Source organism: Ziziphus jujuba, chromosome 12 (assembly GCF_031755915.1).
Source record: "Ziziphus jujuba cultivar Dongzao chromosome 12, ASM3175591v1".
In the NCBI taxonomy this organism is placed as follows: Eukaryota; Viridiplantae; Streptophyta; class Magnoliopsida; order Rosales; family Rhamnaceae; genus Ziziphus; species Ziziphus jujuba.
In genome coordinates this window covers 19,449,974-19,462,319 of record NC_083390.1, presented here as the reverse complement: position 1 = coordinate 19,462,319, position 12,346 = coordinate 19,449,974, and positions in this window count along the sequence as shown.

Genomic DNA, 12,346 nt, shown 5'->3' with positions numbered 1-12,346 from the left:
TATTCCATCCTATCTAGTCCAACCTATTCTTAATCTTACCTACAAATCTAATCCAAACTTACACTCCATAAAGGTAAGCAAAATAGATTATTTCTTTGTACACTAAACCATCAACATAAGTAAACATTATTATATCTTGAGATAGGATACAAATCTGTGTCAAGTAATCAAATTAAAGAGATTTTTTCTTTCTTAATAACAATAAATATTGCAAATCAAGGAAGAATGGTAAGAAAAAAGAACGATATGAAATTAATAATATTTTCCTTAAGTAAAAAAAATATATATTTCTATGGTTTAGCCCATTAGATTAGGAGATCTAATTCAAAAGTACTCTATAAATGACTCATTACACAACCTGATCAAGATATAGAGATACTAAATTTACATAGAACATCAACTTTGTGAATATTATATGACTTAAGCATCGGATGTCTATTTGATAGGTACCATATCGGATATGGTGTCACAGGGCTAAAATTCAATGTTAAATTTTCAACCACTGTGCGGCCTAAGGGTCTCTTCCTTAGTCAGCCTACTCGAACACTCACTCACGATTGAGGTTCTCACACACACGCATAAGAATCTCAAAGCAATCACAAAGCAATAGCAATACAATGCATACACAATATTTACAAGGTCACCCCCAACCTTTTTCTTTACTCAATAAGAACAAGGAAACCGGCCAAGAACCATGCAAGGATCATCACATTCCTCTCCTGGTGTCTCAAGCATGGCTCCAGCAATACAAACACCAAAACTTGCAGTTAACAACCCTAACTGCCTTGGGTATGCTAGACCAGCCAAATTAAGCCACCTGGCCTTGCAGTTGCCTCCCTCAACTGCCCATGGCATGCTGTCACATGCCACCATGTGCCACCTCTAGGGACAGGATCTCCAACACCTTTGGATGTATGCCACCAAGACACTCATCAAGTCTAACCGCCCATAACTGCTGGAAATCGCTCATCCAAGTCAGCCAAGACACACACACACAATCGTCCCGTAGCCTACCTGCATGCACGCCACGCTGCCACCAGCCCGCGCCCAAGCAAGGCTGCACGCCACCACTTCGCGCCAACACTTCGTGCCCCCGTGCAGGCGCGCCAACACTAGCCTGCGCATGTGTCAGGCGCTACCCTTGCGCCTGCAACCCACGTTCGCGGGCGCGCCCGACATGCTCCGCACACCTGCCGGAAGCCACGCAGCTGCACGATCCCTTGCACATGCACACATGCATGTTAGCCCTTATTGTGTGCGTGGGCAACGTTGTACCCTGGCACCACTCCGTGCCAGCACTTAGCCAACCCACACATCTGCCATGCACCGCCAACATGCCATCCATTAAGGCAAGCTGAGCATCAACCCATACCGTGCCTTGCTGTGCACCAACACAACACATCACCGTGCCTTGGTTGCCAAGGTTGTGTCCATCACAGACACACCCATTCTCGCCTTGGCATGGTGCAAAACCAACCATGCCTTAGCCAAGCCGAGGGGCTAAGGGCCTGACAAACTTGCCCCACCTGAAACAGACGACGTCCTAGTCGAGTTTAGCTTCAGGTACTCCCCAATCTGCTTCTCAAACTGCCACAATGTTGCATCTCTCTCCCAACTAGCATCAGCCTCTGGCTCCCCCTTCCAATGTACAAGAAAATATGTTCTCCGTGTTTTCTTGTTATACCCCATAATTCTATGAGCTAGGATCTTCTCCACATCCTTATCAAACTGTTTCCTCACCATAGGAGGAGCTTTGTTTGCTTGCACTCTATCTGGGTGATCAACATCCTCATGAAATGGCTTCAGAAAACTCACATGAAAAGTTGGATGAATCTTCATCCTATCCAGCAGCAACAACTAATAAGCCACATTCCCAACCTTCTTCATTATCTTAAATGGCCCTTCATATTTGTGCACCAATGCCCGATGCACCCTAGTACCAATAAGTTGCTTTTGAATTTGTGGGGTCAATTTCAACAACACTTTCTCCCCCACCTGAAAGTCAACAGGTCTTCTCTTGGAGTCTGCATACTTTTTCATCCACCTAGAAGCCTTTGCCAAGCTATCCCGAGCTTGTTCCAACAAATCCTGCTTCTCATATATAAACCGATAGGCTGCTAGACATGCATTGTTACGCTTCTGCCTCACCACTTCTTGAGGCGTCATTGGCTGTCTTCCAAATATCAACTCTGCAAGGCTTAAACCTGTAGAAGATGATCTTTGTACATTATAGCCGAATTAGGCAACATCAAGTAAACCTACCCAGTTCTTCTAGCTTGCAGTCACAAAGTGCCTCAAGTAGTCTTCTAGCAAAGCATTCACACGTTCCGTCTATCCATCGGTTTAGGGATGGTTTACAGTAGAGAACTTCAATTCCGACCCCAATAACTTGAACAACACAGTCCAAAACTTTCCAATAAAACGGGCATCCCGATCACTGATTATATCCTCCGGTATACCAAAGTATTTCACAAAATGCTTGTGAAACAATTCAGCAGCAACATCCGCAGGGCATGCATGTGGTGCAGCAATGAACAGGGCATATTTAGAGAACCTGTCCACCACCACCAGTATTAATCTCATGTTATCAACCTTTGGCAATCCCACAATGAAGTCCATAGAGATAGATTGAAAAGGTTTCTCAGGAATGGGCAATGGTTGTAACAAACCAGTCGCCTTCTTCTTCTCCAACTTGTCTTGTTGACACACAAGACAAGTTCGCACATATGCTTCCACATCCTGCTCCATCTTAGGCCAATAATAAGACCTGGCCAGCAACGCCACCATGCGTTCCACACCTGGATGGCCAACCCAAAGAGAGTCGTGAGTCTCACGCAGCAACTCTCGCCTTATACTACCACCAGCAGGGACAAACAATCTACCACCCTTAGCATAAATAAGATCCCTCTCAAGCCAATATCTCCATACCAAGCCCCTTTGGATTTCCTTAGCAAGCTTGATATATGCAGCATCCTTCAAGCTTTGCTCCTTAATCCGTTCCAGAAAATCTGATTCGACATGGGAAAATGCAGCAACATATGCATGCACTTCCTTCCTACTCAGGGCATCTGCAACCTGATTTTGCCTTCCGGGACGATGTACCCAATCAAAATCAAATTCACCAAGATATTCCTGCCATCGTGCCTATTTTGGGGTCAACTTCTTCTATGTTTTGAAATATGTGTTGGCCACATTATCAGTCACCACAGTAAACTTGGTACCCAGTAGGTAGTGCCTCCAAACATCAAGACAATGAATCACCGCTGTCATTTCTTTCTCATGTGCTGAATACCGCTGCTCTGCCTCTTTAAGCTTTCGACTCTCAAATGCAATTGGGTGATCACGGTACACCAGCACTCCACCAATTGCCCTTTCAGAAGCATCTGTATGTACTTCAAACGGTATGCTAAAATCAGGCAACTTCAAAATAGGTTCTGTATAGATAGCCTGTTTGATCTTCTCAAAGCACTTCTAGTACCTCTCATCCCACACCCATTTAGCATCCTTCTTCAGTAGATCTGTAAGAGGGCTTACTTTCTTGGAATAACCTTCAATAAACCGACGGTAATAGTTGGTTAGACCCAAGAAAGACCGCAAATCAGCAACTTTTGTTGGAGAAACCCACTCCATGATTGCTTGCACCTTCCTGCTATCCATTCGAATCTATCCTTGGCCAATCCAGTGACCAAGGAACATTACTTCTAAGTGACAGAACTCACATTTCTCCTTCTTCACAGATAGTTGATGTTGCCTCAGCCTAGCAAACACCATCCTCAAATGCTCAATGTGAGCATCAAGGCTCTCACTATATATGACAATATCGTTCAAATAAACCACCACAAATTGATCCAGGAACTCATACAGCACATCATTCATTAAGTTACAGAATGTAGCAGGGGCATTGGTGAGACCAAAGGGCATCACAAGGAACTCATATAAGCCATACCTTTTCACACACGCTGTCTTTTGTTCATCACCTTCCACAATCCGCACCTGCCAATAACCCGACCGCAAGTCTAATTTTGTAAAACAAAAGCTTTGGACAACCGATTGAACAAAAGCTTTGGACATTAGGTACCAGGTACTTGTTCTTCACAGTTATCTTATTCCAAACCCTGTAATCTACACACATCCTCAACAAACCATCCTGTTTCTTTTGGAATAAAACAGGAGCACCATAAGAGGCCTTGGATGGTTGAATACAACCTGCATCAATCAACTCATCCAATTACTCCGTAGCTCAACCAACTCCGATGGGGCCATTCGATAAGGAGCACAAGCAGGGGGTCTCATACCAAGTTCCAAATCGATATTATGATCAAATGCTCGGCGTGGTGGAAGTGTCTTTGGCAATTGAGGAGGCATCACATCAGCAAATTCCTCCAATATGCCAGCCACTGCATTTGGCACTTCCACATTCTGGTCAAGTTTGACCTCCACTAACGCTGCCACAAAGGTATCCACACCTTTCTTCAAACCATTCTTCAACTGTAGGGCAGAAATCATCTTCTGCTGCTTCTTCCCATGCACTTTCCCAGCCAAAGTGCATTCCACAAAGCATGGACACATACCACCAGAAATAACAATTCCTTTCTTATAAGGCATCAGGGTCACCTCTGCATTGATGAAGAAATCAATGCCCAATGTCACATCAAAATCATCCAGGGGAACCACCATGAAACTACACTCGCTACCCCAACTACCAATCTTCAAATTTGCTACCGTCATGCCACACACAGGTTGTGCAGCCGAGTTAAAGGCCTTGATCTGACTTAAGTGGTGGGCAACACTCAAAACTAGATCTTTGAATCTCCTCTGTGCTACAAAATTATGTGTAGCACCCATATCCAACAACGCCATCACCTCATTTCCATTAATATTTACTACAACATAGAAAAGTCCATGTTACAACTTCGATTCCTCAACGGTCACCACGTTCATTAATTGAAGAGGGGCAACTCTCAAAGAAGCAGATTCACTAGCATCGCCATTTCCATCCTCAGTGACCAAAGCATTGATCTTCTCCTTCTTCGGACAATCATGTGCTCTATGGGGTCCATTGCATATGAAACAACCACCATTATTCTTGGTGTTGTTCTTTGATTTACCCACAAATTGATCCGTTTTCTTGGGCTTGGACAACTCATCATCCTTCTGCTTCCTCCACCGATTCCCATTTTTGCCTTCCTTGGATTTCTTACCATGACCATTCTTCTTTTTGTTATTGTCATTAGAAGATGATGATGAACCCATGTATTTGAAATCCAACAAATCATCTACGGCAGCAAAGGCAGCGGGTAAAGTTTTTACCCCTTGCCTTCTCAACTCCGCTTGTGCCCATCCTTGTAAGCCAGAGAAGAAATTAAAGAGTTTGTCTTCCTCCGACATGTTCCTGATGTCCAACATCAATGAACTGAATTCCTTCACATAGTCCCGAATACTGCCAGTATGTTTGAGTTTCTTCAAGGATTCCCTAGCAACCCAAGCCATGTTGTAAGGCAGAAATTGATCCTTCAATTCCTTCTTCAAGACCTCCCAAGTCTGTATCTTTGGTCTGTTTGCATTGTCATCATCTTGCAAACGTGTCCTCCACTAAAGTTTAGCATCTTCTATCAAATACATACTAGTCACCATCACTCTCTCGTGGTCTGGGCAATGGGCAGCATTGAAATATTGCTCCATGTCCCACAAAAAGTTCTCTAGTTCCTACGCATCGCTAGCCCTATTAAAAGGCTTTAGATCAGGAACTTTAACCTTTGAGGGGATGGTCTTAACCGATGAAGAAGAAGGTGTGCTGTGTGCAGATCTACGAAACACAGCAAATTCTTCTTCCATGGCCTGCAACTGGACCTTCACAGCACCCGTGAAAGTCTTCATATCCTCCATTAAGGTCGTTTGCTTCTCATCCGTAATGAAGGAAGCAACATTCTGAGAAAAGGACTCCAAGTTCGCAGCAAATTTTTCCATCTGCATTGAGACACTCATTGATGCATCCAATGGGGGGGCACCGAGGTAATCCTCCAGGCGTGCCACTCTCTCACACAGGGCCTTCACCACCGCGCCACCAGCCATAACCTGGCTCTGATACCAAATGTCACAGGGCTAAAATTCAATGTTAAATTTTCAACCACTATGTGGCGTAAGGGTCTCTTCCTTAGTCAGCCTACTCGAACACTCACTCACGATTGAGGTTCTCACACACATGCACAAGAGTCTCAAAGCAATAGCAATACAATACACACACAATATTTATAGGGTCACCCCCAACCTTTTTCTTTACTCAATAAGAACAAGAAAACCGGCCAAGAACCATGCAAGGATCACTACATTCTTCTCTTGGTGTCTCAAGCATGGCTCCAGCAATACAAACACCAAAACTTACAGTTAACAACCCTAACTGCCTTGGGTATGCTGGACCAGCCAAATTAAGCCACCTGGCCTTGCAGTTGCCTCCCTCAACTGCCCATGGCATGCTGTCACATGCCACCATGTGCCACCTCTAGGGACAGGATCTCCAACACCTTTGGATGTATGCCACCAAGACACTCATCAAGTCTAACTGCCCATAACTGCTGGAAATCGCTCATCCAAGTCAGCCAAGACACACACACACAATCGTCCCGTAGCCTACCTGCATGCACGCCACGCTGCCACCAGCCCGAGCCCAAGCAAGGCTGCACGCCACCACTTCGCGCCAACACTTCGCACCCCCGCTCAAGCGCGCCAACACCAGCCCGAGCATGTGTCAGGCACTGTCCGTGCGCCTACCACCCACGTCCGCGGGTGCGCCCGACATGCTCCGCACGCCTGCATTAGGCGCTGCCTGTGCGCCTGACACTCATCTCTGTGTGCGTGCCTGACATGCTCCGCACACCTGCCCGAAGCCACACAGCTGCACGATCCCTTGCACATGCACACATGCATGTTAGCCCTTGCTGTGTGCGTGGGCAACACTGTACCCTGGCACCACTCTGTGCCAGCACTTAGCCAACCCACACATCTGACATGCACCGCCAACATGCCATCCACTAAGGCACGCTGGGCATCAACCCATGTTGTGCCTTTGCTGTGCACTAACACAGCACATCACCCTGCCTTGCTTGCCAAGGTTGTGTCCATCACAGACACACCCACTCTCGCCTTGGCATGGTGCAAGACCAACCATGCCTTGGCTAAGCCGAGAGGCTAAGGGCCTGACATATGGGCACCATAAGATTCTTTAAATTTTCTCTTATTTTATAGATAATCTTTAGGAAGAATCTTTCAATTCACATCAAAGTCACACACACACACACACACACATATATATATATATTGAAGACTGAAGCATTTATTATATATATGTATATATATGCTAAATTCTGAAGCATTTATCATTAAAATTTTTCTTGAATAACAATTAATTAAATCTAACTTTGTCTAAATTTGCAACATTGTTATGCTCCGAAGAGTTTCAATCAAACCCTTGCTTCTAAAGCATGCAATAATCATCTACTAATTGAAAAGCATATCACAAAGGGAAAAAAACGATCAAAACCCAACAATCTAAATGAATTTATTAATAGAACAACAGGTACATCATGAAATAAAAATATATATCATTTTACTTACAAAAGGTACACGATGAAATAAAAATAAAATACAAATAGAAGTATTTATAATAAATTAAATTTGTTTTTTTTTTTAAATGTTGCATATGGAGTACGATAAGAGAATTTTAAGTAATTAATTAACCATGGAAAGAAGGATAACAAGAACTAAAATGATGTCCATTAGAGACAATATCAAACTCATAATTTAATAGGAAATTACATTGATAATGAAGTTTGAATTAATCAATCCGTGCATTTTTGTGATGGTCAGCTGAACCCTCACACCCATGGCTCACAGGGAAAATAGTTCATTTGCAAAATCTTTTGTATCCAATTATTTTCCCATTGCCAGCATATCTAATATTTATTTTAATCATTTTTTATTGGTTTGGATATTTTTCTATTTTTTGGGGTCCAAGTTAGGCCGGCAAGCGCTTAATTGACGTACGACTTTGAATTGTCGAAGTCAAGTTGTCGTTCACCCACATTATCCATGCTTCGATCAATTAATTGAAGTAAATGACAGTCAAATCAAATAGAGCTTAATCTCCTTTCTTTTAAAAAAATAATAATAATAATAATAGTAATAAAATTTCTTTTTTCATACTTTTAAAATTAGAGAAACTTCTTGTTGCTAAATCGTGGGAAAAAAAGACACATGCCATGTAAAGAAAGTGACAATTATAAATAAAAGTGAAAAGGGAAAATGACAACTTTTCTTTAATGAAAATTATTTAAAGGATTTTGTTATAGGGAATTTTTAGTTATACTACCATTTAGAGTCTGTACAGTTTCAATATTAATTTACATTTTTATTCCTATTTAAAATTATTATTAAGAATATTTGTTAACTAAATCTATTTAAGTAATTTCTTTATACAGTCATATTTTTTCTCTCAAGTAATACATTACATATATCCATCTAACTTATATTCTATTAAAAATTAAGGTTGCAAATATAACAATTATTTACAAATTATGTAAGCTAAAAAATATGAAAGAGTAAGATATATTTAGTCTTTTTTATTTTTTTTATTTTGTAATAATTACTTGGATTTTTTTTCTATCGCTTATCAACGATCAAGTCGGACAACACTTTTATATTTAATCTGGTATATAAAAATTCATCTTTTATTTGGAAGTTTAAAACTTAAAATTTTTTAATTGTTCAAAAGCATCCATTCGAACATTATTAAAATGTTTAACTTTTATTTATCGAACATTGTATGCATATATAGATATTAAATACCGTACATTACATACAGATTTTTAATATGTTCAGAAGCTTACAATCGAACATTTTCAGTTGTACAAAAGTTTACAACCAAACAACTTGAAAAGCTTACAACTGAACAACATCAAAGTATAATAAAAGTTTATAGTCGAACCATCTAAAAATATACTTTCCAAAAAAATTACAAAATTGTTGGATTGAATAAATTCAAATATTCCAAATATGTTCATAAGTTCATAATCGAATATCTTGATTATATATAGAAACTTAGGGCCGAACATTCCAAAATAATAAATTACAACTTTCAAAATGTTTAGAAATATAATTCAACAATTTTAAAGAAGTTTAAAAGTACAAGACTGAGAAACTTAAAAATGTTTAAAAGTTTACTATCAAACATTGTATAAGAAAAAAAAAAGTACAGAAAATAGTACAAAACTTAACTTTTTAAAACATTTAGTAGTATATGATTGAAAATTTTCAAAATTGTTCAGAAGTATACTACCAAGCGTCCAATCACCATTATCCTTCATTGTTCATTAGATTTTTGCTTTCAAATAAATAACATTTTATGTCATTAAAAAAGTAAGGAAAAAAACATCAACCTTAATTCATAACGAAAAAGAAAAAAAAAATATTTTAGTGAGATACTGTATATCGTTATTTTATAATTGTAAAAAAAAAAATTATTTATAAGATATATATAATTTTGGAATGATATGAATTAGAAATATTTTAAAAATAAATAATTTTATATTAAATAATTTTATTTTTTTTATATATTTACATAATAGTATATAAAAAATAAAAATATAAAAATTATTTTAAAATTGTAAAAAGAATTATTTTTTATTATATTAGTTTATTTTCTGTGATTCTGATGGTAAACGGCTTAAATATTGTTAACGAGCTTTTCTTTAAAATCTTGCTCCTGTGGGCTTTTAGTCTTAACGAAATCTATAGGCTTTACTTCGGCTTTTCTTCGATGGGCCATACAATGGTTAACGAGTCAACGTCATACACCAAAGCAGGCTGTTCCAACTTCCCCTTTTTTATTTTTTTTTGTTTTAACGCATCTAAGTTTACAAGTTAGCCAAGCTCCTCATTTTTATTTTTTTTAACGCATCTAAGTTTACTAGTTAGCCAAGCTCCTCATTTCAGTGACCTATAACGTAGGGATAAATTATGAATATTCAACCATTAAAGCTATTGAGATATAGATACTCAACTATTAAAGTGAATCCATTAAAGCTATTCATTGCATCTCCTACCTGCCTATTTGGATAGAGCAAACCAATAAGGTTTTTTTATTTTATTTTTATTTTTTGTTATAAATATAAATGTCCATAAATTCAATATGTACAAATTTTTAAATTCATCCATGTTTATATGACATGTATCTTTGTAACATATATAACCTATATTTTGCCAATGACCGTCTTTATCATTAATTTATAACCTATAATATTGTATTAATCTATATATGGAAGTATAATATCAAAAAATTTAAAGACATGATAAGAAACAATTCTTCCCAAATTTCTTTATTTTTTTTTTTTGTGTTTTATATAGTTTATATATTTTATGTTTTTATATTATTGACAAGCTTTAGTTAGTTTATGACAAATGATTTTTTATTTTTATTTATTTAATTTTTTATTTTTTATTATTTTTTTTCAGCAGGAGAAAACTATAACATTAACCATTTTTACTTTTAAAAGAAAACTTGAATGCATACTAAACAAAGGAGGATTGGTTTTAAATGAGATGAAGACAAAAGAAAATTAATATTTAAAATAGGGTTAGGAGGGACTATATATCTCATGGAAGTCAGTACCAAATATACTCCATCCATCTAAATATTTGACTAGCTCATAAAGTGGCAAATGTAAAATATCATTTTCCTTTTCCTTTTTTCTTTTGTTTTTATGAAATAGCTCAATTCTCCATCTATGTTCCATCATGCATAGTCTACAGAGAGTGCTCTATTGCAATGTTGAACAAAAACAAATATTATATCCATTAAGCCCATAGCAACCTTACCAAAGTCGTAAGATATAAGACTGAAAAAAAAAAATATATATATATATATATATATACATATTCTGAAGATGCTATTCTATAATGCTTGAATAATCAAATCATGACACATAAGCATATGCTGAAGGCTGAAGCATATAACATCAGGAATTTTCTTGAACACAATTAATTAAATCTAACTTTTATTGTTTCAATTTGCATCATTGTTATGCTCCGAAGAGTTTTAATCAAACCCTTGTTTCTAAAGCATGCAATTATCATCTACTAATTGAAAAGCATATCCCAAAGGGAAAAGAAGATCAAAACCAAATAATGTAAATGAATTTCTTAATGAAACCCAGAAATCCATAGCTAAAAAACTAATCCGATTTTGTTGTTACATGTCAAAATCAAAATGAAAAATGACACAAACTATAGTGGGATGCATAACGAGGATGATAGACTGGCTTTAGGTTTAGTCATATATAAATAAACTTTGGTCAATTGGCGTTGGTAGTAGAACATTAGATTCCCTTACTTTAGAAGCGAAATAAGGTAACATAAAGACCCGACCAACTTACTGAGTCCATATATATTGGGGGGTCACTCGTTGCCTTTTTTCCGCAATTACCGTTTGTCTCATAATGCTTAGGCCCACTCTTATTTGATTATTTCAGCTTTTGCTTTTCTTATGTCCAATTTAGCCAAAAATAAAAATAAAAAACAAGTTATTATGTTCAGAAACAAAACAAGAGTCAGCAAGGTTTTACCAGTCAGTCAGCTCAGTTTAGCTGAACAAGGTTGCAATGTTTTCAGTTGATTTTTTTTTTTTTTTTTGAATTTAAATGGTTTTTCTTTTTTCTTTTGATAAATTACTTTCGTTGATATTTAAATTTTCAATAATTTCCCTTTTAATGAATTATAGTTAAACACGTTTTGTAACTTGAGAGTGTGCTTTTAAAAAAGCTCATATGTGTCTGGTTATGTTACAATTTTATTATTTTTTTAATAATTTTTTAAAACAACTTTCGAATCAAACTCATTCTATTTACCAAAACAGAATGATTGTACCTAATGAACCGGCCCTATAAAAAAATTATAGATAGATATAATACAGTTTCAAAGTGATCCACCCACTAAAGAAATCTTTTTTTGATAGAAACCCACTACAGAAATCTACTCAAATCACTGACCTCCCTCATTATTATATAGCTTTAACATAAAAAAATATTTAACCAAGCAAAATGCCAACAATCTTAAAACAGGTGACCATATTAAAAAATTCATTAATAAGATAAAGTCCACCAGCATTTCCGGTTTTGAGCAGTTCTAAACTCCCAAATAACGAAAGGGTTTTGTGTGTTTTTTTGGTGGGTTAAGTTTCCAAAAATCAAAGTAATGTAGATTTTGTCCCATCTATGCCTAAGTCTAACCCCACAACCTTCTGCACACGCAACAAACACATTAAAAGAGAAAAAAATCAAAACAAAACAAAACCCAA